This window comes from Schistocerca nitens, chromosome 2, assembly GCF_023898315.1.
Source record: "Schistocerca nitens isolate TAMUIC-IGC-003100 chromosome 2, iqSchNite1.1, whole genome shotgun sequence".
Taxonomy (NCBI): Eukaryota; Metazoa; Arthropoda; class Insecta; order Orthoptera; family Acrididae; genus Schistocerca; species Schistocerca nitens.
Genome location: NC_064615.1, coordinates 480,465,829 through 480,491,350, shown reverse-complemented (window position 1 = coordinate 480,491,350; position 25,522 = coordinate 480,465,829). Strand labels below are relative to the sequence as shown.

At 38.6% G+C, this 25,522-nt stretch overlaps 1 protein-coding gene across 3 annotated transcripts in view; it reads right to left on the bottom strand.

Moving 5' to 3' along the window:
* The window catches only part of LOC126236408 (protein N-terminal asparagine amidohydrolase-like), a 134,338-nt gene extending 109,189 nt beyond the window's left edge, over positions 1-25,149 (bottom strand). The window contains exons 1-2 of one of the 3 annotated variants that reach the window (XM_049945704.1): positions 24,691-24,842; positions 22,533-22,644 (exon numbers count right to left, since the gene is read on the bottom strand). The gene's annotated coding sequence lies outside the window, so the exon portion shown is untranslated. Of the gene's footprint in view, positions 1-22,532; positions 22,645-24,690; positions 24,846-24,996 lie in introns of those variants that run through there. The other 2 variants (XM_049945702.1, XM_049945703.1) reach the window with 2 other exon arrangements.
* Between the last annotated feature and the right edge of the window lie 373 nt (positions 25,150-25,522).

Here is a 25,522-nt window from a genome sequence, read left to right as displayed (position 1 = left end):
AAAGGGCACAACCAATTTGCTTCACAAACTTCTCATAATCCCAGTTTGTGCCCCATCTCTAATAACCATGCTATCAACTCAAATCTTCCTTCTTTCTATCCCTCACTCACTTAATTGATATCTATCATTTTGATGATCATGCGAAGATTTAAAGGAGGTATTAAAGTGCAACCGTCCTCACTAAAACAATTTTAGAAAATGATGTCTATTATTTTTGCTTTCTCTATCATACTCTGTTTCAATGTCATTAGCACAGTAGGTCATTCCTGACCCTCCCAACTTTGCTTGGCACATACCTGTCTCAAGAGTATTGTACTAGAACTTTGCTAACTCATGCTCAACACTGTCCGTGCTGGAATCGAACTTCTCATTTCGACCACTCAGGTAATCTGAAATCTGTTTCTCGACCTTCTTGTTAAGCAAGAATATCTTTCTATCTTTCTCATATTCCCATTTACAGTCATATTCAATGATGGCCTTATGACCTGATTAGCTGCTCAAGGTAATTGTTGATTAAGGCATTTGGAACAATTTCATGATTCCCAGTCCCTACCATCCACACTAACCAAAACGGCCTTGCTGTTGTGGTACTGTGAATGGCTGAAAGCAAGGGGAAACTATAGCCGTAATTTTTCCCGAGGGCATGCAACTTTACTGTATGATTAAATGATGATGGCGTCCTCTTGGGTAAAATATTCCGGAGGTAAAATAGTCCCCCATTCGGATCTCCAGGTGGGGACTACTCAAGAGGATGTCGTTATCAGGAGAAAGAAAACTGGCATTCTACGGGTCGGAGCGTGGAATGTCAGATCCCTTAATCGGGCAGATGGTTAGAAAATTTAAAAAGGGAAATGGATAGGTTAAAGTTGAATATGTGGGAATTAGTGAAGTTCGGTGGCAGGACGAACAAGACTTTTGGTCAGGCGAATACAGGGTTATAAATACAAAATCAAATAGGGGTAATGCAGGAGTAGGTTTAATAATGAATAAAAAATAGGAGTGTGGGTAAGCTACTACAAACAGCATAGTGAACGCATTATTGTGGCCAAGATAGACACGAAGCCCAAACCTACTACGGTAGTACAAGTTTATATGCCAACTAGCTCTGCAGATGATGAAGAAATTGATGAAATGTATGATGAGATAAAAGAAATTATTCAGGTAGTGAAGGGAGACGAAAATTTAATAGTCATGGGTGACTGGAATTCGAGAGTAGGAAAAGAAAGAGAAGGAAACGTAGTAGGTGAATATGGATTGGGGCTAAGAAATGAAAGAGGAAGCCACCTGGTAGAATTTTGCATAGAGCATAATTTAACCATAGCTAACACTTGGTTCAAGAATCATAAAAGAAGGTTGTATACATGGCGGAACCCTGGAGATACTAAAAGGTTTCAGGTAGATTATATAATGGTAAGACAGAGATTTAGGAACCAGGTTTTAAATTGTAAGACATTTCCAGGGGCAGATGTGGACTCTGACCACAATCTATTGGTTATGAACTGTAGATTAAAACTGAAGAAACTGCAAAAAGGTGGGAATCTAAGGAGATGGGACCTGGATAAACTGAAAGAACCAGAGGTTGTACAGAGTTTCAGGGAGAGCACAAGCGAACAATTGTCAGGAATGGGGGAAAGAAATACAGTAGAAGAAGAATGGGTAGCTTTGAGGAATGAAATAGTGAAGGCAGCAGAGGATCAAGTAGGTAAAAAGACGAGGGCTAGTAGAAATCCTTGGGTAACAGAAGAAATACTGAATTTAATTGATGAAAGGAGAAAATACAAAAATGCAGTAAGTGAAGCAGGCAAAAATGAATACAAACATCTCAAAAATGAGATCAACAGGAAGAGCAAAATGGCTAAGCAGGGATGGCTAGAGGACAAATGTAAGGATGTAGAGGCTTATCTCATGAGGGGTAAGATAGATACTGCCTACAGGAAAATTAAAGAGACCTTTGGAGAAAAGAGAACCACTTGCATGAATATCAAGAGCTCAGATGGAAACCCAGTTCTAAGCAAAGAAGGGAAAGCAGAAAGGTGGAAGGAGTATATAGAGGGCCTATACAGGGGCAATGTTCTTGAGGACAATATTATGGAAATGGAAGAGGAGGTAGATGAAGATGAAATGGGAGATATGATAATGCGTGAAGAGTTTGACAGAGCACTGAAAGACCTAAGTAGAAACAAGGTCCTGGGAGTAGACAACATTCCTTTAAAACTACTGACAGCCTTGGGAGAGCCAGTCCTGACAAAACTCTACCATCTGGTGGGCAAGATCTATGAGTCAGGCGAAATACCCTCAGACTTCAAGAAGAATATAATAATTCCAATCCCAAAGAAAGCAGGTGTTGACAGATGTGAAAATTACCGAACTATCAGTTTAATAAGTCACAGCTGCAAAATACTAATGCGAATTCCTTACAGACGAATGGAAAAACTGGTAGAAGCCGACATCGGGGAAGATCAGTTTGGATTCCGTAGAAATGTTGGAACACGTGAGGCAATACTGACCCTACGACTTATCTTAGAAGAAAGATTAAGGAGACGCAAACCTACATTTCTAGCATTTGTAGACTTGGAGAAAGCTTTTGACAATGTTGACTGGAATACTCTCTTTCAAATTCTGAAGGTGGCAGGGGTAAAATACAGGGAGCAAAAGGCTATTTACAATTTGTACAGAAACCAGATGGCAGTTATAAGAGTCGAGGGACATGAAAGGGAAGCAGTGGTTGGGAAGGGAGTGAGACACGGTTGCAGCCTCTCCCCAATGCTATTCAATCTGTATATTGAGCAAGCAGTAAAGGAAACAAAAGAAAAGTTCGGAGTAGGTATTAAAATCCATGGAGAAGAAATAAAAACTTTGAGGTTCACCGATGACATTGTAATTCTGTCAGACACAACAAAGGACTTGGAAGAGCAGTTAAACGGAATGGACAGTGTCTTGAAAGGAGGGTATAAGATGAACATCAACAAAAGCAAAACGAGTATAATGGAATGTAGTCGAATTAAGTCGGGTGATGCTGAGGGAATAAGATTAGGAAATGAGACACTTAAAGTAGTAAAGGAGTTTTGCTATTTGGGGAGCAAAATAACTGATGATGGTCGAAGTAGAGAGGATATAAAATGTAGACTGGCAATGGCAAGGAAAGCGTTTCTGAAGAAGAGAAATTTGTTAACATCGAGTATTGATTTAAGTGTTAGGAAGTCGTTTCTGAAAGTATTTGTATGGAGCGTAGCCATGTATGGAAATGAAACATGGACAATAAATAGTTTAGACAAGAAGAAAATACAAGCTTTCGAAATGTGGTGCTACAGAAGAATGCTGAAGATTAGATGGGTAGATCACATAACTAATGATGAGGTAATGAATAGAATTGGGGAGAAGAGGAGTTTGTGGCGCAACTTGACTAGAAGAAGGGATCAGTTGGTAGGACATGTTCTGAGGCATCAAGGTATCACCAATTTAGTATTGGAGGGCAGCGTGGAAGGTAAAAATCATAGAGGGAGACCAAGAGATGAATACACTAAGCAGATTCAGAAGGATGTAGGCTGCAGTAGATACTGGGAGATGAAGAAGCTTGCACACGATAGAGTAGCATGGAGAGCTGCATCAAACCAGTCTCAGGACTGAAGACCACAACAACAACAACAACAACAACAACAACCATCCACCTCAGTCACTTGAGCCTTCCAATCTGTAGCTGGTAAGTTGCAATCTCTACCTAATACTATAATATGGCCAAGAAATTTACATGAAGTATTCTCCGAATTTCCATTCCAAAGTACAGTCACTACTGCACCTGTGACACCCGGCCCATAAAAACATCTGATGACCATGTTTGATTTGAAACTTCCCTGCACATTAAAACTGTGTGCCAGACCAGGACACCAAACAGGAACTTTTGCCATTCACAGGCAAGTGCTCTACCTGCTGAGCTAACCAAGTGTGACACATGACAGGTCTTCACAGTTTTAGTTTTGCCAGTATCCCATCTCCTACCTCCAAAATTCCACAGAGATTTCACTGCATAATGTAAAAGACTAGTACTCCTGGGAGAAAGGATATTTTGGAGATATGGCTTAGCTACAGTCTGGAGGATGTTTCTGGCTTGAATTTAGAATTTCATTGCTATTTACACCCAGTTTCAGACAGGTTTCTGTCCCTACTGCTAGGAGGCATTGTTACCATTTATAAGTGAGACAAGTTCTGGGACCTTCCTAAAGACACTCCTGCAATAAATTAATATTGTATAAACATTATGTTTTTCCAATCTGCAGTGATAAATGCTACCCTCTTCAATTAAGGGGGTTATAGTCTTCCCTTCTGAAACCAGAATGTATGTTATCTTAAGGATTTCTCTACCCTAAAAATCTACTGTGCACACGATAAGACTGCCTCTATCTTAGTTGTAGCTTCCTGTATGTAGTGCATGCCGGAACTATTAAGGACGGACCTACAATTATCCACCTGATAGCAAAGATCAAGAAATCCACATCCAGGATCATTACAGAATCATCTGAGCCTCTGATTTATGGCTTTCATTTGGCTCCAAAACAGAGGACCATGAGTTGTTCTGGGAACAATGCTTCTGCCTTGTGAGCAAGGGTAACTGCCTTCAACAGAGCAGCCAGAGCAGGTACCAAGGATGGTCTCTGAACCCAAGCAGCTGCCGATGTGAGCTGATATTTTCAGCTGTGTGTGCACCCAGTGCACTCACCTGCCGCCAGCTGTGCCTCCTCCACATCTTAGGTCTGACCACCCAGCAAATTGAGCGGACACTGACCTCCTTCCCTGACCTGCATGTTACTTCCCTAAGGGGCTCCTTCACTCGCCTAACATTAGAGCATCCAAGGACAAGCAGTCCCACCCTTTGCACTTGTTTGGACCTTTCAGAAAGATCACACACAGTAACAATACACAAGACACCTCGTGGCAGCTCAGGTGTACTTTCAGCAGTGGGCAATACCTCAAACCTGTTTCTAAGGCACAAGGAGACAGCTGTGTGGCCAACACCTCCCACCCAACAATTTGGGATGCTGCCACTGTTCTCCAATCACCTTCAAGTACAGTAAGAGTTGACGGGCTGGAATGTGCAAATCAGAAGACACCGCAACATCAGCGATCACAGGCAGCACTATAGCCTCCAGACACGCCACAGTATTCTTCTCAGGTGCCCCAATGCCATCACGCTCAGGACTACAGTGTGAAACCTATCGACTGTGGCCAGCACTGCTTCCAGCTGTTTATGGACAGTAGGCAATTCCCCCTGCATCCGTACCTAACTGGTCCACACCATATCCATCTATAATAAATTTTTGTCCATACCATAAACAATGTACCACTAACCTAAGTACTCACAGGATGCAGTCTAAGTTCTGCTGCTAAGCTACTTCACGTGTTTGTTTTTAAGAGTAAGTTAGTATACACTAATTGAAACAGTAAAAGCACATATACAATTCATTTCATCATAGAAGCAAATGAAAAGAAAGAAACTACACTGAATACTATCCCTGACAACTAAGACTAAAAACCGTTGCCTGGGGGAAAATGTTTGTGTAGTTGCAAACGTTGGTACAGTGGTAGTGGAGAGTGTTATGGACAACATGTAAAAATCTTGGCTGGTGAGTTGTGAGCATGGGGGTGAGGGTTGGGGAGAGGGCATGTAAAGGCCACTTTTTTAGGTTTTTCTTGAATATCTCGTAAACCGTGGCATCTGGCAAAAATTTTTCCCAATACAAAATTACAATACATTAAATTCCTTACAAAAAATCCTATTTATTTATTTTTTTTTAATCTAGGACTCATAGTTTCCACATCACAGGGATGGAAAAATCGCAATTATTAGAAATGGTGTTGTAATTGTATAAAATTAATGTATTGGGGTGGTCAGAAACAGTATGAAAAGCTTGTAAGAGTGTTGGTGTGAAGGTCATGCTGAGAAATAATTGTTAAGAAAAAAATTCGACATGTTGCACTGTTTCAGAGTTAGGCTACTTAAATTTTTTATAGCATTGAAGTTAGCCAATCAGGCCACTGTGCACACAAATTCAAGCGGTTTGCCAGATACAATTACTATCAGTTGTTCTCGTAGCATAGATGATACCACACAAGACTGCTCAGCCTTTGGCTTAGGTTTGTTCCTTACTATCGTCCCGTGTTCAATTTTTTTATCACTCTCTTGTTGAGTTTTAGGAAACCAAATGATGAACACATTTGGAGACACTGTCTCTGACTGACCACTTGAATTTGCACATGCAACGGCCTGATTGGCCAATTTCAATGCTGGTCACCAACATTTTTGTTGCATTGCTATCAGCAGTTGTTCTTACCTACTTGTTTTCTACAACTCTAGATTTTTTTTGTAATCACTAAATGTCAATATTTCATTTTTTTTATCATTAAATCATTATGTATAACTATTTGATTTTAGTCTCTTGAACTTCACTGGACACTACAAATTGAATGAATAGAAACACAACCTAAACTGAAACACAAACCACCATGAAGAAGGTTGCAGTTAGATAAAAGTGACTTATAACTAACTAAAACATTCTATTTAGGCAGAAATTTTTGTTTCAAGCTCTTCCGTTTGTGAATTACTTCAGAGAGATTTTGTTCTGTATGGGATATGGAGTTTGACAGTCATACTACATCCCAGGACACGAAATGATGACAACATTTTCATAATTAGCAACTTCTTTATTACCGAGAATGTTGTCCATTACCAGCCACAAATGACACCTGCACAGCTCTTTTCTCAATGTTTATCTTAGTGATAAATTGTTTATCAAGTACAGTGCCCGAATCTAGGGCTCATTAAACACTCCTTTCTTGATCTTCCCAAGGCACAAAGCAGGAAGAGCACTGGCTATATGTTGGAAGCATTCACCACCTCTATCTAATACTTAACAAACTAATCAATTCAGGCAGTAGCAGCTGACTGAGACAGACGCAGTAACAGGGAAGTAGCCGCTTTTGTGGCATTTACGAGTTTCTAACCAGTAGCGAATTTTATTATATCATCTGTGTGCTTTAATAGTTTAATTTCTTGAATTTCTGCATGTAAATTTAATATCTAATGGCCACAGTTCTCGCATTTTCGTTTGCATCAGAAAGTAAACCAATTTTGTGACATATTACAAGTTCCTAATCAGGGGCAAATTATTTAGTTTCACCCGAGTGCTTCGGTAGTTAGGTTTTTGAATATCTGCGTATTACTAGACACAGTTCGTGCGTTTTTGTCAGGGTCTACAGTAGAGTTGCATAGCATGTGCCAATAGTCTGTTTATCTGCATAGTTTAGTTGTCCACGGTCTTTAGTACGGACAGGGACTGCAATTGTTGTGTGCAGATGCGAGCTGAGTTGGTGATACTTTGCTCTCAGCTTCAGGCTGTGATGGCTTCGGTTACCCAGCTTGAGGCTGCAGTGGATGGGCACCACTGTTGTGGGCCGGCCGTGTGGATCCAAAGGACGTCCAGCACATTAGAGTCCTCTGATCAGTCCTCACTGGTGGCCAACCCAGTTACTGCTCGCACTGAGGCTGACCCCTCACCTGTGGTGGAATGGGAGGTCCCCCCCCAGAGCGAAGCAGGCGGCGAAAGACTTCCCAGGCGGCTGCACATAAAGCCTCCCCAGTTTGTCTGGCAAACAAGTTTCAGGAGCTGTCCGTGGCTGATACTGTCGCTGAGCCAGATGCTGTCGCCTGTCCTGTTTCAGAGGAAACCACTCAGCCTGCAAGATCCAGGCAATTGAAAAAGATTGCTGTATGGTGTAGCAGGTGGCAGTTGACAACTAAATAACAAAAAGTGTGAGGTGATCCACATGAGTTCCAAAAGAAATCCGTTGGAATTCGATTACTCGATAAATAGTACAATTCTCAAGGCTGTCAATTCAACTAAGTACCTGGGTGTAAAAATTACAAACAACTTCAGTTGGAAAAACCACATAGATAATACTGTGGGGAAGGCGAGCCAAAGGTTGCATTTCATTGGCAGGACACTTAGAAGATGCAACAAGTACCCTAAAGAGACAGCTTGCACTACACTCGTTCGCCCTCTGTTAGAATATTGCTGCGTGGTGTGGGATCCTTACCAGGTGGGATTGACTGACGACATCAAAAGGGTGAAAAAAAGGGCAGCTCGTTTTATATTATCACGTAATAGGGGAGAGAGAGTGGCAGATATGATACGCGAGTTGGGATGGAAGTCATTAAAGCAAAGACGTTTTTCGTCGCAGCGAGATCTATTTAAGAAATTTCAGTCACAAACTTTCTCTTCCAAATGCGAAAATATTTTCTTGAGCCCAACCTACATAGGTAGGAATGATCATCAAAATAAAATAAGAGAAATCAGAGCTCGAACAGAAACGTTTAGGTGTTCGTTTTTCCCGCGTGCTGTTCTAGAGTGGAATAGTAGGGAGATAGTATGATTGTGGTTCGATGAACTCTCTGCCAAGCACTTAAATGTGAATTGCACAGCAATCATGTAGATGTAGAGGGTGGGAGTTCCAACGTTAGGCGCGTTACGGGGCCCCTTAGGGACTTGGCTGACAAGAATGTGCACTCCGTGTGTATACCGGGTGGAGCCATTCCAAATGTGGAAAGGGTCCTCCCAGATACCATGAAGAGCACAGGGTGCAGCCAACTGCAGGTGGTTGTTCACGTCGATACCAATGATGTGTGTCACTTTGGATCAGAAGAGACTCTCTCTGGTTTCGAGCAGCTAACAGAAGTGGTAAAGGCTGCCAGTCTTCCTTGCAAGATGAAAGCAGAGCTGACCATTTGCAGTATAGTCGACAGGACCGATTGTGGACCTCTGGTACAGAGCCGAGTGGAGGGTCTGAATCAGAGGCTCAGACGGTTCTGCAACCGTGTAGGCTGCAGATTCCTTGACTTGCGCCAAAGGGTGGCTGAGTTTCGGGTTCCGATGAATAGATCAGGTGTCCACTTTACGCACAAGGCGGCTACACGGGTAGCAGGGGCTGTGTGGCGTGGACTGGGCGGTTTTTTAGGTTAGAGGGTCTCGGGAAAACACAAGAAGGGTTTCAGTCACAAAGGGTGCAGGCTGAACACAGGAAGAACGCAAATACAGGAACCATTGGTATAACAGTTGTAAATTATCGTAGTTGTGTTGGGAAAGTACCAGAGCTCCAAGCGCTAATAGAAAGCACTGATGCTCAAATCGTTATAGGCAGTGAAAGCTGGCTAAAGCCAGATATAAGCACAGCTGAAATGTTTGCGAAGAACCTAACAAAGTGCCGAAAGGATAGGCTAAACACGGTTGTCAGTGGCGTGTTTGTTGCTGTCAGAAGTAGTTAAATTGAAGTGAAGTGAAGTGAATCATTTAACCAACCTCCCAGTTCAGATGATACAGTTGCTGAAAAGTTCAAAGAAAACTTGAGTTTGATTTCAAACACGTACCCAACTCGTACAATAATAGTTGGCGGTGACTTTAATTTACCCTTGATATGTTGGCGAAAATACATGTTTAATTCCGGAGGTACGCACAAAATATCATCCGAAACTGTGCTAAACGCATTTGCTGAAAATTATTTTGAGCAGTTAGTTCATGAGCCCACACGGATAGTAAACGGTTGTGAAAACACACTTGACCTCTCAGCAACAAATAATCCTGAGTTAATAACGAGCATCAAAACCGATTCAGGGATTAGTGAACACAGGATTGTCGTAGCATGACTGAATATTGTAATCCCCAAATCCTCGAAAAATAAGTGAAAAATATACCTATTCAAAAATGCAGATAAAAATTCACTTGACAACTTCCTGAGAGACAATCTCCACTCATTCCAAATTAATAATATAACTGTAGACCAGATGTGGCTTAAATTCAAAGAAATAGTATCAGCTGCAATTGAGATATTTATGTCAAATAAACTAACAAACGACGGAGCTGATCCTCCTTGGTACACAAAATGGGTTAGAACACTGTTGCAGAAACAACGAAACAATCATGCCAAATTTAAACAGATGCAAAATCCCCAAGATTGGTGATCTTTTACAGAAGCTCGAAATTTAGCGCGGACTTCAATGTGAGATGCTTATAACAGTTTCCACAACAAAACTGATTCTGGACATATGTGAAGTATGTTAGCGGTAAGAAACAATCAATGCCTTCTCTGTGCGATAGCAATGGAGATACTATCGAAGACAGTGTTGCCAAAGCAGAGTTACTAAACACAGCCTTCCGAAATGCCTTCACAAAAGAAGACGAAGTAAATATTCCAGAATTCAAATCGAGAACAGCTGCCAAAATGAGTAACATAGAAGTAAATATCCTCAGAGTAGTGAAGCAACTTTAATCACTTAATAAAGGCAAGTCTTCTGGTCCAGACGGTATACCAATCAGGTTCCTTTCGGAGTATTCTGATGCATTAGCTCCATACTTAACAATTATATACAACTCGACAAAAGATCCATACCCAAAGACTGGAAAGTTGTACAGGTCACACCATTCAAGAAAGGTTGTAGGAGTAATCTATGAAATTACAGGCTCGTATCATTAATGTCAATATGGAGCAGGATTTTGGAACACATGTTGTCTTCGAACATTATGAATTACCTCGAAGAAAATGGTCTATTGACACGCAGTCAACATGAGTTAGAAAACAGCATTTCTGTAAAACACAACTAGCTCTTTATTCACATGAAGTGTTGAGTGCTATTGACAAGGGATTTCAGATCAAGTCAGTATTTCTGGATTTCCGGAAGGCTTTTGATACTGTACCACACAAGTGGCTCATAAAGAAATTGCATGCTTATGGAATATCGTCTCAGTTGTGTGACTGGATTTATGATTTCCTGTCAAAGAGGTCACAGTTCATAGTAATTGATGGAAAGTCAGTGATTTCTGGCATTCCCCAAGGGGTGTTATAGGCCCTTTGCTGTTCCTTATCTATATAAATGATTTGGCGACAATCTGACCAGCCGTCTTCGGTTGTTTGCAGATGACACTGTCATTTATTGACTAATAAAGTCATCAGAAGATCAAAACAAACTGCAAAATGATTTAGAAAAGGTAAATGAATGGTGCGAAGAGTGGCAGTTGGCCCTAAATAACAAAACGTGTGAGGTCATCCACAGAGTGCTAAAAGGAACTCATTAAACTTCAGTTACACAATACATCAGTCTAATCTAAAAGCCGTAAATTCAACAAAATACCTAGGTATTACAATTACGAACAACTTAAATTGGAAGGAACACACAGAAAAAGTTGTGGGGAAGGCTAATGAAAGACTGTGTTTTATTGGTAGGACACTTAGAAAATGTAACAGACCTACTAAGGAGACTGCCTACACTACACTTGTCCGTCCTATTTTAGAATACTGCTGCGCGGTGTGGGATCCTTACCAGATAGGACTGACGGAGTACATTGAAAAAGTTCAAAGAAAGGCAGCATGTTTTGTATTATCACGAAATATGGGAGAGAATGTCACAGAAACAATACTGGATTTGCGCTGAACATCATTAAAAGAAAGGCATTTTTCACTGCAACAGAATCTTCTCACAAAATTCCAATCACCAACTTTCTCCTCCAAATACGAAAATATTTTGTTGACACCGACCTACATATGGAGGAACGATCACCACTATAAAATAAGGGAAATCAGAGCTCATACGGAAAGATATAGGTGTTCATTCTTTCCGCGTGCTATACGAGATTGGAATAACAAAGAACTGTGAAGGTGGTTTGATGAACCCTCTGCGAGGCATGTAAATGTGATTTGCAGAGTATCCATGTAGATGTAGATGAATAAACCCAGTCTGATATGGAGTGGAGGGAAAATTATTTTTTCTCAAATGACAATATGATCACTGAACACATTTGACAACCTGGCTCGTAGTGTCTTGTGTGTGGGCCACTCCTTCTGGTTACAGTGCCTATCTCATACTTGGCTGTCCCACATGAAAAGAAAGCAGGATACTTTGCCCAGCAGCAAATTAACTATTATGAGGTCCATGCATATTATCCAGTTGTGCTCCTAATATTAGGTGTTTTGTGTATGATAAATGTATTAAAACTGCATAACTATGTTTCATTTTGATAGTATATTAATTGTGTAAATAATAGGAGTTCCAGTTTACTGTAATGTCTTCGCATATCTTGACAGTCTCCTGATCAATGATCAGAGAAGTGAGTATTACATTCAAATGCTCTAGATTTTTTTATATTATACTTTCTGACATGTTCCACTTCCATGAGTATCTTCTCATTTTTGGGTCTATGGAATTCACATGTAATTGGCAAACCTCAAAAGTCTTTATTTCTATCTCCCTAAACTTTAATTGCACTTTCAAATTTCTCCTTGGTTTCTTTTACTGCTTGCTCATGGTACACACTGAATAACATTAGGGACTGCCTACAGCACCATCCCACTTGTTTCTCCACCACTGCAGTCCTTCCGCATCCTTCAACTCCCATAACTTCAATCTGTTTTCTGTACAAGTTCTAAATAACATTTCACCCTCTAAATTTTATCCTCACTATCTTCAATATTCTGAAGAATGTAATCCAGTCAACATTGTCAAATCTTTCCCTAAAATATACAAATGTTGTAAATGTAGATCTGCCTTTTTTCAACTTATCTTCCAGGTCAAGTCGTAGGTTTGGCACTGCCTCAGAGATTTGTACATTTCTCTGCAACTAAATCTGATATTCCCCAAGGTTGGCTTCTATCATTCTATCAATTTCCCTATTCATCTCTCAAAGCTATCCATTTGTCTTCTGTTGTATTCCTTTCCCCTGTTTCAGTTCAACACTGCCTGATGATCGCTTTGAAATTCTCAAGAACCACTGGTTCCTTCAATTTATTCAGGACCAATCTCAATTTCATTGATTTTTTACATTTCTGCAATTTCTCCAGTTTTAAAACAAAAAATTATGGTCAGAATCCATATCCGTACCTGGAAATGTCTTATAGTTTAAAATCTGGTTTCAAAATCTGTCTCAACATTATATTATCAAGCTGAAACTTTCCAGTGTCCTCAGGTCTCTTCCCTACACACATTATTCTTTCATGATTCTTAAAACATGTAGTAGTAATGATTAAATTAGCCTGTGTGCAAATTTTATCTGACAGCTATCTCTTTCATTCCTTTCCTCCACTGCATGTCTCCTACTATTTTTCCTCCTTCTTCTTCTTCTCCTATAATCAAATTTCTACCACCCATCATGATTAATTTTTTTCTCCTTAATTGGCAGCATAATTTCCTTTACTTCATCATACATACTTTCAACATCATCTTCAGCTGAAGAGCTAGTTGACACATAAACTTGTATTAATGTGGCAGGTGTTGGCTTTATGTCTATCTTAGATACTACAATGCATTCAGTATGCTGTTCACAGTAGCTTAACCACATTCCTATTTTCTTATTCATTATTAACCCTAATCATGTATTAACACAATTTGATTTTTTGTTGATAAACCTGTACTGACATGCTGCTAATGCTGTCCTTCCTGCTAATGCACTTCACTGATTCAAACTACATAAACTGCAACCTATCTATTTCCTGTATTCCATTTATGCTAGCAGCCTCTCAAGTTACCAAAAGTACCAAATGCACTTTACTTTGCCTATATCTGTCAAAATGTCTTAAAATCGACAAAACTGATATTACAATCACTTACATTACAGAAAAACTGTGTGTTTTAATCTATCAGAGGTACTCATTGTGGTGTCACTTCTGTTAAGGTGCAAAAATTGTGATTACATTGGAAAAAATGTCACACCTGAAGTTGGCGAGCTGGGAGCATCTTGTAGACTGGGCCACTTAACACTCAATGAACTTATAGACAACTGGCAGTGTTTTGTGTAAAGTAATATATCGGTATGTGTTTAAATATTAGGTAAAACAGCAGCTTTCTCAAAGTAGTTGCTTTCCTGATAGAAATACAGCAATATAGTTAAGTAAGTTAATACCCATCATCATCAATAGGAGTGGAGTAACAGTAGTTGTAACTGGTTGTTAATATACGTCTCAGAAACACAACTGATGCTTCTGTCAGTCAGTGTACGCTATGAATTGCTTGTTTCCACATCCCTGAATGCTATCCTTCATGGTGAGATTTATAGAACACAATGTGTGAATTAATGCACTGACTACTTTTAATGGTGGCTTTATATTATTATTTATTATTATTGGGTTTTGAAATTAGTATTTAATTTTATATTATTTTGGCTTTTAAAATGCTTGAACTCAAATGCACAGCTGAATCAAATTAAGATTCTCTTTGGCTAAATGAGTCGTCAATTAAATTAAGAAAATTAAGTACTTGAAAAATTATGTAAAACTATTTTTAAATATTGAAATTTTAATGCACTTTGCCAGATATCAATGATTGATATTTTTCTTAGCTAGACTCCTCTACCGGGATTGTCTGTTGGAGAGTATAATTTTGGGACGTGATTTACGACTAAAAGTTATCGGCCTTCGTTTCGTGAAAAGTGGAAGTTTCGATGCAGGTTCTATTCTGACAGCAAACCAAATGTACTACACTGATTGGTGCCGTTAATATGTGATCATTCACTTACAGACATCCCCACACAAAGTAAGCCACATTTAATCATCAAATTCATGAAAAGAAAAAAGTTGAGGAAAAAAAGGTATGATTAGTCGTAATAACAAACACAGCAAAAATAAATAGTTACTATTATGCAAAATGAGCACAAATAACAAAATCTCTGCATAACATAGACCAAGCAATATATTTTATAACCGTACCAGACAATGGCTGAAAAGGAAGAGAGAGGGAACAAAAAAGTTGTGAGTCCTTGTTCGCTTAAATTACATAGATAATCCAATTACAGAGATATTAACTTAATTGTAATCACAGTGTCTACTGACAGCGATAAAATCATCTCTGCGCTACTGCGGGAAAACATGTCACGAAATCCATTAACACTTGGGGAAACATTACAAACTGTCTTCCCAGTTCACTTAATTTTATGAAATGCTGTTATAAAGGCTACCGACATCATTTTGTGTCCTAATCCAAAAAGTAAATAATCCCTCCTACGAGGCTCTGAGATTGCACAGATTGTTATCAACACCATCAAACATACTTCACAACTTACTTGATGTGTTTTAAATTTAGTATATCTGACATCCATAGCATTAACCTCTGTCTGTGTCATTAATTATCTTAGTCCTCCATCTATAAGCAGTTTTAACTGTAAAGGTATTTTTGGTTTGTGTCAAAGGTATTTTTGGTTTGTCAATACAAAAGAATAGAAGACAGGGAGAAATAACTGTCTTTGACCCTTGCAAAGAGATCAAAGATCATTACAGAATGTTATGAAGACCTTGTGTGACTTAGGGTAAGTAACAGAGAAAACATGCTGTCAGTCCCTGACCACTTGGCAGTTAGTTGCAATGAACAAGCTGATACACTGGCAAGGACAGGAGTGATGACTCCAAACCTGTCTTAACCATCACTATGGCAGTACAGTAAAATCAAAAGTGAGTAGACGGATCAGGTGGCAGCATGCAGAATATTGGACTAAGAAGTTCTGCAATCATGAGCATGGGGAATATTAGACTAAGAAGTTCTGCAATCATGAGCTTGAGACAGGCTAAACTCATTGTAGGATTAATGACTGACCAAGGGAACTTCAGGAAACATGTGCACACAGTGGGTATAGAGAAGGTTGTCCCTAAGAGTAGACTATGTAGCAAAGGGGATGAAACCAGATCACATTTAATGTTTCAATTTGAAGCACTGGAGGCCAAAAGACAGAAAATATTTGAGTCATCAGTACCCGAAGAAACTGTGTTGTCTCATAACAAACTAGTAAAGGGCGTCCTACAACTCTTTAAGGCTCCTGGCGGCATAGTCTATATCAATTCAGGCAGGCTAAGAAAAAATATTACCTTCATAGTCTTGGATGTTATTGAACGTAGCACATGTTTCAATGAAGGACTAAGTAAGGAACAATTATTTTTTTGTTTCCTCCAAAAAAATTTCTGCTCCGAGATACAGCCCTCCAAAGATGACACTGCGCATACCACTTTGAAGATGTGAATTTTGGAAAAATTTTTAAAATGATGCATCTCTAGAACAGTTCTGCTTTATGATTACAAAGAAACCCTACATCTGGACTTATCTGACAAAATTCTTTTACTATAGCATTCTGAACTTTTCTTATAATTTATGGGAAATTTTTATTTTTTAAAAAAAATACCAATCCATAAAATTTTGATTTTTTTTCTGTTGGTTAGTACCATATAGTTCTTACATTCCCAAATAGGAAAGCTTCCACTTTTAGATTGAACAGGTTTTATAAACAACTGAAACTGTTGCCGTACATAAAACCTTGTTATCACACAACAAGCTCATAAAAATCAAAACCTAGCCTTATTTAACATAATTTTAGTTTTGAAAGATGAGTAAGAGATTCATTTTTCAAACATTTTAAATGGTTTCAAAATGTATGTGAAAGATCCAAAGAAGGTTTCAATTTATGCAACTTCTGTGCACACTGTTTAGTACTGAAATTAGCCAGTCAATGAACTAAAAATGTGTTCCACTGCTTCAGTATCTTCCTTTGATATAGAGTAATGCCTTCCTGTTGAACCAATAGGAATGGTAGCACTTACAGTCTTCAAAACACTGTGAGCAGTGATGGCTGGAAACCTATATCCAGCAGCTGGTCCATGTGGTAGCATAAAGTTCACTACAATTTTGTTTAACTCATAGCTAGTGTCTATAATCTCTTCAATCCACCAGTCATGGTCATACACCAACGCCACCTAGAAACAAAGCCTACACACACAATTCTGTGGGAGCTGTGACGTCAGAGTTCTGCGGCTGAGCAGCGCTATCTGTGGTTGAAGCGGTGTTTGGAAGCGTGGTCACGGCATGGGTTTGTTTTTGTAGCAGTGTTTGAAAGCATGGCTTTGTTTTCATAACATTTGTGGCGGAAATCTTGTTCTCACTGTTATATACGATTTGGAGTGTTGTTGAGCATCTGTTCAAAATGCCACGCAAGTGCTGTATTCCCTATTGTAGGGGAAACTACGACAACGGTCCAAAAGTTAGCGTCTTTTCATCCCCGTCTGATGAAGCCTTAAGATTGAAATGGATCACTGCAGTTCATAGGAAAGACTGGGAACCCAGTAAACAGTCCATTGTAAGTATATGTAATTTAACTTTATTTCTATATGGTTACTCTTTTTAATACCGTTACGTTACAGAACTGAAAATTCAAATCAATAGCCTGACTATAACGAAGCAAAATACTTTTAAGCTCACTTTATGCAGCCCTCAGTTAGATTTCATTTGTCAGTTTACATTCTGCCTTTAGGTTAACAGTAAAATACATGCTTCTTTTCAGATATGTGAACTGTATTTCAATGCAGACGACATTGAGAAAATTACCAGTGCTTACGACCCAAAAACTGGCAAACTCCTTACAGCACCTTTGGACCGTCCACGTTTAAAGAAAGGTTTGTGAAAATTTATCATAAAGAATACCTGTAATCAGTTTACAGATTAATGTACAGGTTCCTTAATTTTCTTACGATATTGTTAGATATGTAACACAGACAAGTACACCATGAAAAATTGCTATAAGCACCAGCTCGAGAAGATCCAGAGAGTCGTTATGAACGTTTGGAGAACCAAGCACTTGAGAAATTCATTGAGCAGAGTGTGGAATCACACACAAAAATGGTGGAGACGATTTCATTTGCTAGGTTAGAAGAGTTTAAATCAAAATTATCTGATTGTGAAAAGCACAGTGACTGGGTCACAGTAACCAAATCAAACAATTTGTGTCTTGTGTTGTTAAAGGATGTTCCTTATCTTTTTTTAAGTGTTGTGTGTCATGTCGTTATAAATAGTGATTTAGTGTTAAGTGCATTTGTGAAGGAAGCTGAGCTAAAGTGTGCTGGTAAGATTAAATTACCAAAGCAAGTAAGTGATACTGATAGTAATATTTTGATAGAGTTGTATGTAATGTTTAATATAAATGAGGCTCCAGTTGAGGCAAGTTTGTCTTGCATTGAAGACATTTTGGACAACCTGTTAGAAAAATTACCAGAAAATGAGCATAAAATTAAATTTTTGAAGGAAGAAGTTTCATTTCTAAGATTTAAAAGTCCAACACAGATTAGGTACGGGAGTGATTCAATGATTTTATGGTCGTTAGTTTATTCTATCAGTCCACATGCATGTAAGTTTTTGAGAAGTGCTAGTAATTTTTCCATTCCAAGTCCCAGTACTTTGTCAAAACTTTGCAGTAAACTTCCAACTACCCCAATCATTGAGCAGCAGAGTGAGCAGTTTCTCAGTTACATATCACAAAAAGTTGGTGCTTTATCTGTGAATGACAAAACTGTCCTCCTGTTGATGGATGAGATTCATTTAAAGTCACAACTTGACTATAAAGGTGGCAATGTTGTAGGTGGTGCTTTTAACTCAGATGTGTTTTTGTGTGCAACTAGTGCTGATGTTTTTATGATCCAGAGTATGGATTCAGTGTACAAAGATGTGGTGCATATTCTCCCAGTTCACACAATTCAAGGTGATGTTCTGTTCTCAGTTATTAAACATTTAATTATTAATTCACACTTTTCTTCCCCCCCCCCCCCCAAGTGTACAGATAAAATATGTTCATCCTGCGCAGTCTTCTGCAGACCGCTCACTTTACTATTTTGTGGATACTGTACATATTTTAAAATGTATACGGAACAACTGGTTTAATGAAAATTATGTGCTTTCCTTCTTTTAGTGACAGCTTGAAGGGAGGTCTAGCTTCTGTTTCAGCACTGAAGGAACTACATTTACTAGAAAAAGGTGAACTGTTGCAGTATGGCAGCACTTTAACACTTAAGTCATTATATCCAAATTCTTTTGAATGGCAAAATGTGAAATTAGCACTGCGTATTTTTAATAACATGACAGTTGTTGCAATGCAACAACTAGATGCAAGAAAAGAAACTGACAACTGGGAGGGTACTGCCACATTTGTAAAAACAATAAGTCAGTGGTTTGATGTTGTTAATGATAAAATGTTGCTTAAGGGTAAAAGGCTAAGGAATGTTTACCAAGAACCGATTACTCTCAATTCAAAACATACTCATGACTTTTTGAGAAACTTTCTCTCATGGTTGTGTTCAAGGGAAGATTGCAATGGAGGAAGGAAATTGACCAGAGAAACACACTTTGCTCTCAAACATACTACTGCAGCCTTGATTGATTTTAGTGAATACTGGCTGTGTGAGAAAAAGAGAACATATTTGCTCATTGGGAAAATACAGACAGTTTGGAGGACAGGTTTGGGAAATACCGCCAACTTAATGGGGGAAATTACCATGTATTGCTAAGGCAGGTATTTGAAACAGAAGGAAAATTAAGGGCCCAGAGTATGTTTTCTCTTGTATTAAAGTCCAAAGTGTTTGGTGATATTGGTGTAAGGCCTATTGATGTTGATGCTGCTGGTTGTAGAATCCGACTTTCAAGATATCGATAACCCAGAGCTATTAAATGTAGTAGTTGATGATAATGATGCTGATGAAATAGAGGAAAACACTTGGCCATTACTCCATTATATATCAGGTTATTGCTCACACCAAGTGCTTCAAAAAATAAATTGTCCATATTGTAAAGAGTTTGTAACATCCGAAGAAACAAGACAAGCAGATGATTTGATAGTGGCAAATGATAGGGGAGGTTTAATATACCCAAGCAGTGATTTAGTCACATGTGTTTCCTATGTATTCTTAACACTACAAAAAATTCTTAAAGAAAAGGAAAGTTTCTTCCTGCAACAAGTAAATGAAAGAAATGTGCTTGCGAAAAAAGCCGCCATTAATGTGCCAAAAGACTTATTTCTTGGTTTCCATTGTTTAAAAGGTCACACTCTTGAATCAATCATAAATTGTATATTGACTTACACTGCAAATATTTTATTAAACAACTTTGTAAAACGAATAAATGATGTGAGTGTGACAAAAAATGTAAGTGTGTATAAATGAATGAAAAAGTCTTGACATCTGACTCCTTGTCACAACAAATTGGGAAATGTTTTCTGGAAATTTGTTCTTTCTCTCAGTACTTGTCAAACATTCTGTGGATCTCCCCCTGCGCGCGCGCGCGCGCGGGTGTGTGTGTGTGTGTGTGTGTGTGTGTGTGTGTGTGTGTGTGTGTGTGTGTGTAGTTACAGTTTTTACAATCAAAATTTTCTTATTAAAGTGAAGCTTGTTAAGTATCATATGTCCCATTTTCATAAGTTATTAAATGAAAAAAGTTCGATAAATGGTTTACATTCTTTGTGGTGAATTTTGAAGGTCCTAGTGCAATTTTATTCTTAGTCATGGAAAATCATTATTACTTATGTAGTCTAAACTATCATGTGGAAGGTTAACTAATTATAAAATCGAATATGCAGCAAGGCAATGCTGTAAGTGCTTAAAATTTTACGTCGCCTAAAAAGTAGGTAGTGGTGACTGAAAAAATAGGATAAAATGGTTTATAATATTTGTAGACAAATTTTGAAGGTCCTAGTGTATTTTTTTCGTATTCAAGGAAAATCATTATTCCTTAGGTAGTCAAAATATTGTGTTGGTTACCTAATTGTAAGATCTAATCAGCAGCAAGGTGATGCTATAAGTGCTTAAAATTCTAAAAAGTAGGTAGTGGTGACTACATAAACTGCCTTTGAAGACACAGGATCCAACATTTATATAAATCTTTTTCACTCGATCGTGTTAAGCCACAATTTATCATTTACGAACTAGGCGACACAGTATGCAGTACTGCCTTAATTGTAGGTTTCATTGTTTTCGTTACTTCTATCGTTAGTTAAATAGTGAATGTGCATTCCCTTGCGCTAGTGCTAGTGCTAGTTTCTGAACTCAGCCGCAGAGCCATGACGTCACAGCAGGCGTTGTGAGGCTTTGTTTCTAGGTGGCGTTGCATACACACACGCCACAAACATTCCCTTCTCAAGTTGTGAATCTGAATATTATCCTGCTGTTTCTGAAGTGTTGGCCGAACAAACAAAATTTCTTCTTTCTTGCTCTTTAAAGTGCGTGCAACATGAATTCACCCATCACCTCGAGTCCGAAAATGTGTCTTTCGAATTCATTTCATAGGAGTAGTTTGTTTGGACCATTCTTCTTTTCTCTGCTCATGGAGTTCTTCGATTTCCTCTTTGGACAAAAGAATGAAGGCTGTGGATGTGTAATATTTCACGACTCTTATCAAAATCTCAGTATTCTGAATCACAGCTGTATTTGGTCAGGAAAGATTATGTTTTATAGCACTGTGCTTTAGCAGGCCTCCCACACCATCACAAGGCACCTTCCCATGACCAGTAGCACCGTTTACCCAGTCAGTTGGCACAAGCGACTTACTCAAACCAAACAGCTGGTAATGTTTTTAAAATGAGTAGGAGCACTATCAGAAATAATGATGATCTTCTCTGCCCCTGTTTGCAGTTGAAGAATTTTGCACATTGCTAGTAAAGCATGTGCTGAATCATCACTTATAACTGCATAACTTGTGGTCTTGTTTTTAAAAAATGTCACTCCTGTAAAACATTGAAACCTAGTCATTACTCCAATAATACCCGTGTACTTCTTGTGGGAGAGTTACAGGCCAGTTCCCAGCAAAATCACAGTGAAGCACTTTACATAGTTCTTCAGCCTGTACATACGCTTTCACTTCTGCAATGTGTTCTTCTTGTAATTTCTTCCGATGTTGGTGTGTTACTGCTTCCACTGACCATTTACCAAGTTCATCAATGAAACTGTCAAAGGCAACAGTTTTCTTAATTCGTTTATTTTCCTCCCATGTCGCATTCATGTAATTTCTGCAGAGTTATCTGCTATGTCTTCCAGGCCAAGTGTCTGTAAAGGCAGTCCTCCCTTTCCAGAGCAGTCACCACAGTCTTCAAACAAACAAGTCTCTTGCTTTACATCACAGACTACCAATGACTTCACACGACCAACCAAGGCATCATGTCATGTGTTCCAGTAAGTTCTTCAAAGTTACCACACCAACTTCAAACTTCATGCAGCACACACATAAACAGACATCTCTAGATGGGTGTGGAACAACCCACTTAGCCATAGTGCATAATACTTCGATCTTCCAATATGTAAAATAGTATAGTTGCTCTTATAAATTGCAAAAGTTTCTTTAATACTGCGAGATATCTCTTCACTTTCACAACTTTTTGACCTTCAACTATTAAAGTTATAGTGTCTTTTTTGTTGGCACTCTGGCAAGAACAGTCCCATTTACCTTCCAGATAAAATGACTGCACTATTTGAACTTGAACTGCTTCTACAGTATGACCATAATAGCTGAATTGATATTTGTGAAAAATCCCTGGGAAGAGGTGCAAGAGTGCTCAGGTTCACTTTCTTCTGAAGACAGAATTTCTGCTTTGAAGAGTGTTTGCTGTATTCCATTCATCCATAGCTTTAGTAATTTCTATGTGCTTTCTTGATGCATAGAGCTTATGAGTCAACTTCACTGACCACAGTATTTTAACAGGAATAACACCTACCTCTGTAGGTGACTGGTTCATGGTATTTAATTCTTCCTCCATTGATGCAAAATCTTCACCATCTGCACCATGGGAAGCATCACCTTGTTCAGATACTATCATTGTTGTTATTCTGTCAAAACAATTAGAACACAAACAGTCATCACTGGAAACATCTTCACATTGAAACAGTCTTCAAATAAGAACACTTTTTCTCAACCTGAAAAAAGTCTGTTTTTTTTTCTTTTTTTCCTTTTGTCTTATATATAACTCTTTTATGGGTATGCAAATAGTAAGCACATTTCACTCTCCTGTGGCCCAAGTCAGAAGATATTTCAAACAGTTATTTTCACAAAACACACTGCAACTGTGTCAACTGGCAAATTCCTCACGAAAACACAGAACTCTGGCATATTCCTCGTGAAAACACAGAACTCATTGGATAGTCTCAGATTTGACACCTCTTCAGTAAACAAATTAGCACTGAACACCTACAATACAGAAACATACAATGAACAACCATGACAAAGAAAATGACAAGAAACTACAAAAAAGTGTAAGAAATATCTGCAACAATGAAAGCGATAAGAAATAACTGCAACAAAGACAATAGAAATAAACATTGCAACAAATAAATTAGTAAGAAACAACTTCAGTTAAGACAAACATTATCCTTGAAAGTTAAAAATATTATCTAAATTATAAAAAAGAATTCAGACGGCGACAGTAGAAGAACTTTGACAGATATGTCAAAATGGAGGATACCATTGTAATCATAAAGCAATTATCTTTCAAATAAAAAAAACCTCTAACAAAACATCTAGAACTGTTACAGAGATACAGCATTTTAAAAAATTTTCCGAAATTAACATCTTCAAAATGGTGTTCGCAGTGTCATCTTTGGAGGCCTGTATCTCGGGGCAGGAATTTTTCTGAGGAAAAAAAAAAAAAATTTACATGTTTCTTACTTACTCCTGGATTTTAACATATGCTAAATTCAATAACATCTGAGACTATGAAGGTAACTCCCTTGCCTGAAGTGATACCATTTATGCCTGGGTGACTTTACTAGTATGGCAGGGAGAGAATTGGAACAATAAACTCAGTTTCAGTGTGGGCAATGACCACTGCTGCTTTAACCACCTGCGAAAATCAAATCAAATACAAACATTCTTTGAAATTTTCAAGGCAGGGGGGATAAAATACAGGGACAGAAAGGTTATTTCCAACTTTTATGGAAACCATAAGTCAAAAGCCATGAAAGAAAAGTCATAACAGAGAAGGGCATGAGACAGGGATGTACCTTATCACCCTTGTTATTCAATTTGTATATTGAGCAAGCTGCAAAGGAAATAACAGGAAAATATGGAGTGGGAATTAAAGTCCAGGAGGAAGAAATAAAAACTTTCAGGTTTGCCAGTGACACTGTAATTTTGTCAGATACGACTAAGGACTGGAACAGCAGCTGAACAGAACTGGTAGTGCCTCAAAAACAGTTATAAGATGAACATCAAGAACAGTAAATCAAGGATAATAGAACATATGTGAATTAAATCAGGTATACTGAGGGAATTATATTACGAAATGAGACTCTAACAGTGGTAGACAAGTTCTGGTATTTGGGCAGCAAAATAATTTATGATGGCCAAAATAGCAGGGATGCAAGATGCAGACTGGCTATAGCAATAAGTGCATTCTCAAAAATGAGGAATTTGTTAACATGTATTACAAATTTAAGTGTTATAAAGTCTATTCTGAAGGTACTTGTCTGGAGTGTAGCCTTGTACAGAAGTGAAATGTGGATAATGGGTAACTCAGACAAGGAAGGAATAGAAGATTCTGAAATTTGGTGCTTCAGAAGAATGATGAAGATTTGACATGAAGGGAATAGAAGTTTTTGAAATGTGGTGCTTCAGAAGAATGCTATGCAGATACTGAATCAAATTACTGATATTGGAAATAAGCGGGGGATGTTTTAGATGAAGACCAATGACTGAATAGAGTAAGCAGGTTCAAATGGATGCAGGTTGCAGTAGTTATGTAGAAATGATGAGGCTTGCATAGTATAAACTAGTACCGAGAGGTGCCTCAAGCCGGCCTTCGAACTTAAGAGAACAACATCTATAGTACGGATTGTACATGACAACCCCAAAACAGTGCTTAATAATAAATGCAATACCTTTATTCGCGAACAATAGTTATAGGTTTTTCACCAGCACGGCAAACGACTGAAATATGTACACTTCCAACAAAACATTCACTGTTATGTTCTACCTTTCACAACGCGACACTAGTTTGTTTACACACAAGCGAACATGTGCGTCAATTATCGATCTGTCGATCTTACGTTATCGACACTCATATTGGTATGGTATTATAAAATCGCAGTTGACAGTTCTCCGCCGGGGAGGCGGTGAAAAGGCGACTCAGTGTTATGCAGTTAACCATTCTAAAGCTTTACATTAGCTACTGAAACGTGTATTACCATTACGAATCCACATTGTTTCATCACTTGTGTCTCGACTACATTTTCAGTTTTCAGCGTTATCTGGTCTCTCACGAGAAGAGCCCTAAAGCCCGCTACACACCCAACGATCTGTCTGCGCAGACATCGGCGCAGATGTCTGTACATGCAAAAGATCGCTGCAAATGTGGTGTGTTCACACGACACAAACCCCAATCTACTACTCGCCCGCCATCTGTCGGTGTAGAAAAGAAATCAGTAGCAAGCGACTACGCTCCCCGTAAACGTCAAAAATTTAATTCAGTTGTTTTGAAATATAGAAATGGAGGAAGTTCTGTTGTGGTCTGTGTTCGCAACTTGTGTTGCAAAAAACATTCAGACCAACCGCAGGAAACAGAGAAAGCGGTCAAAATGATGTACACAGCGGCTGCTAAAGCGAAAGCAGTTTTCTCACGTAAATTTACTGCGAGAGTTGCAGGGTGAACCTAACGACTGGCGAAATTATTTGCCGATGGATGTCGAAACTTATAATTATCTCTTAAAGCTT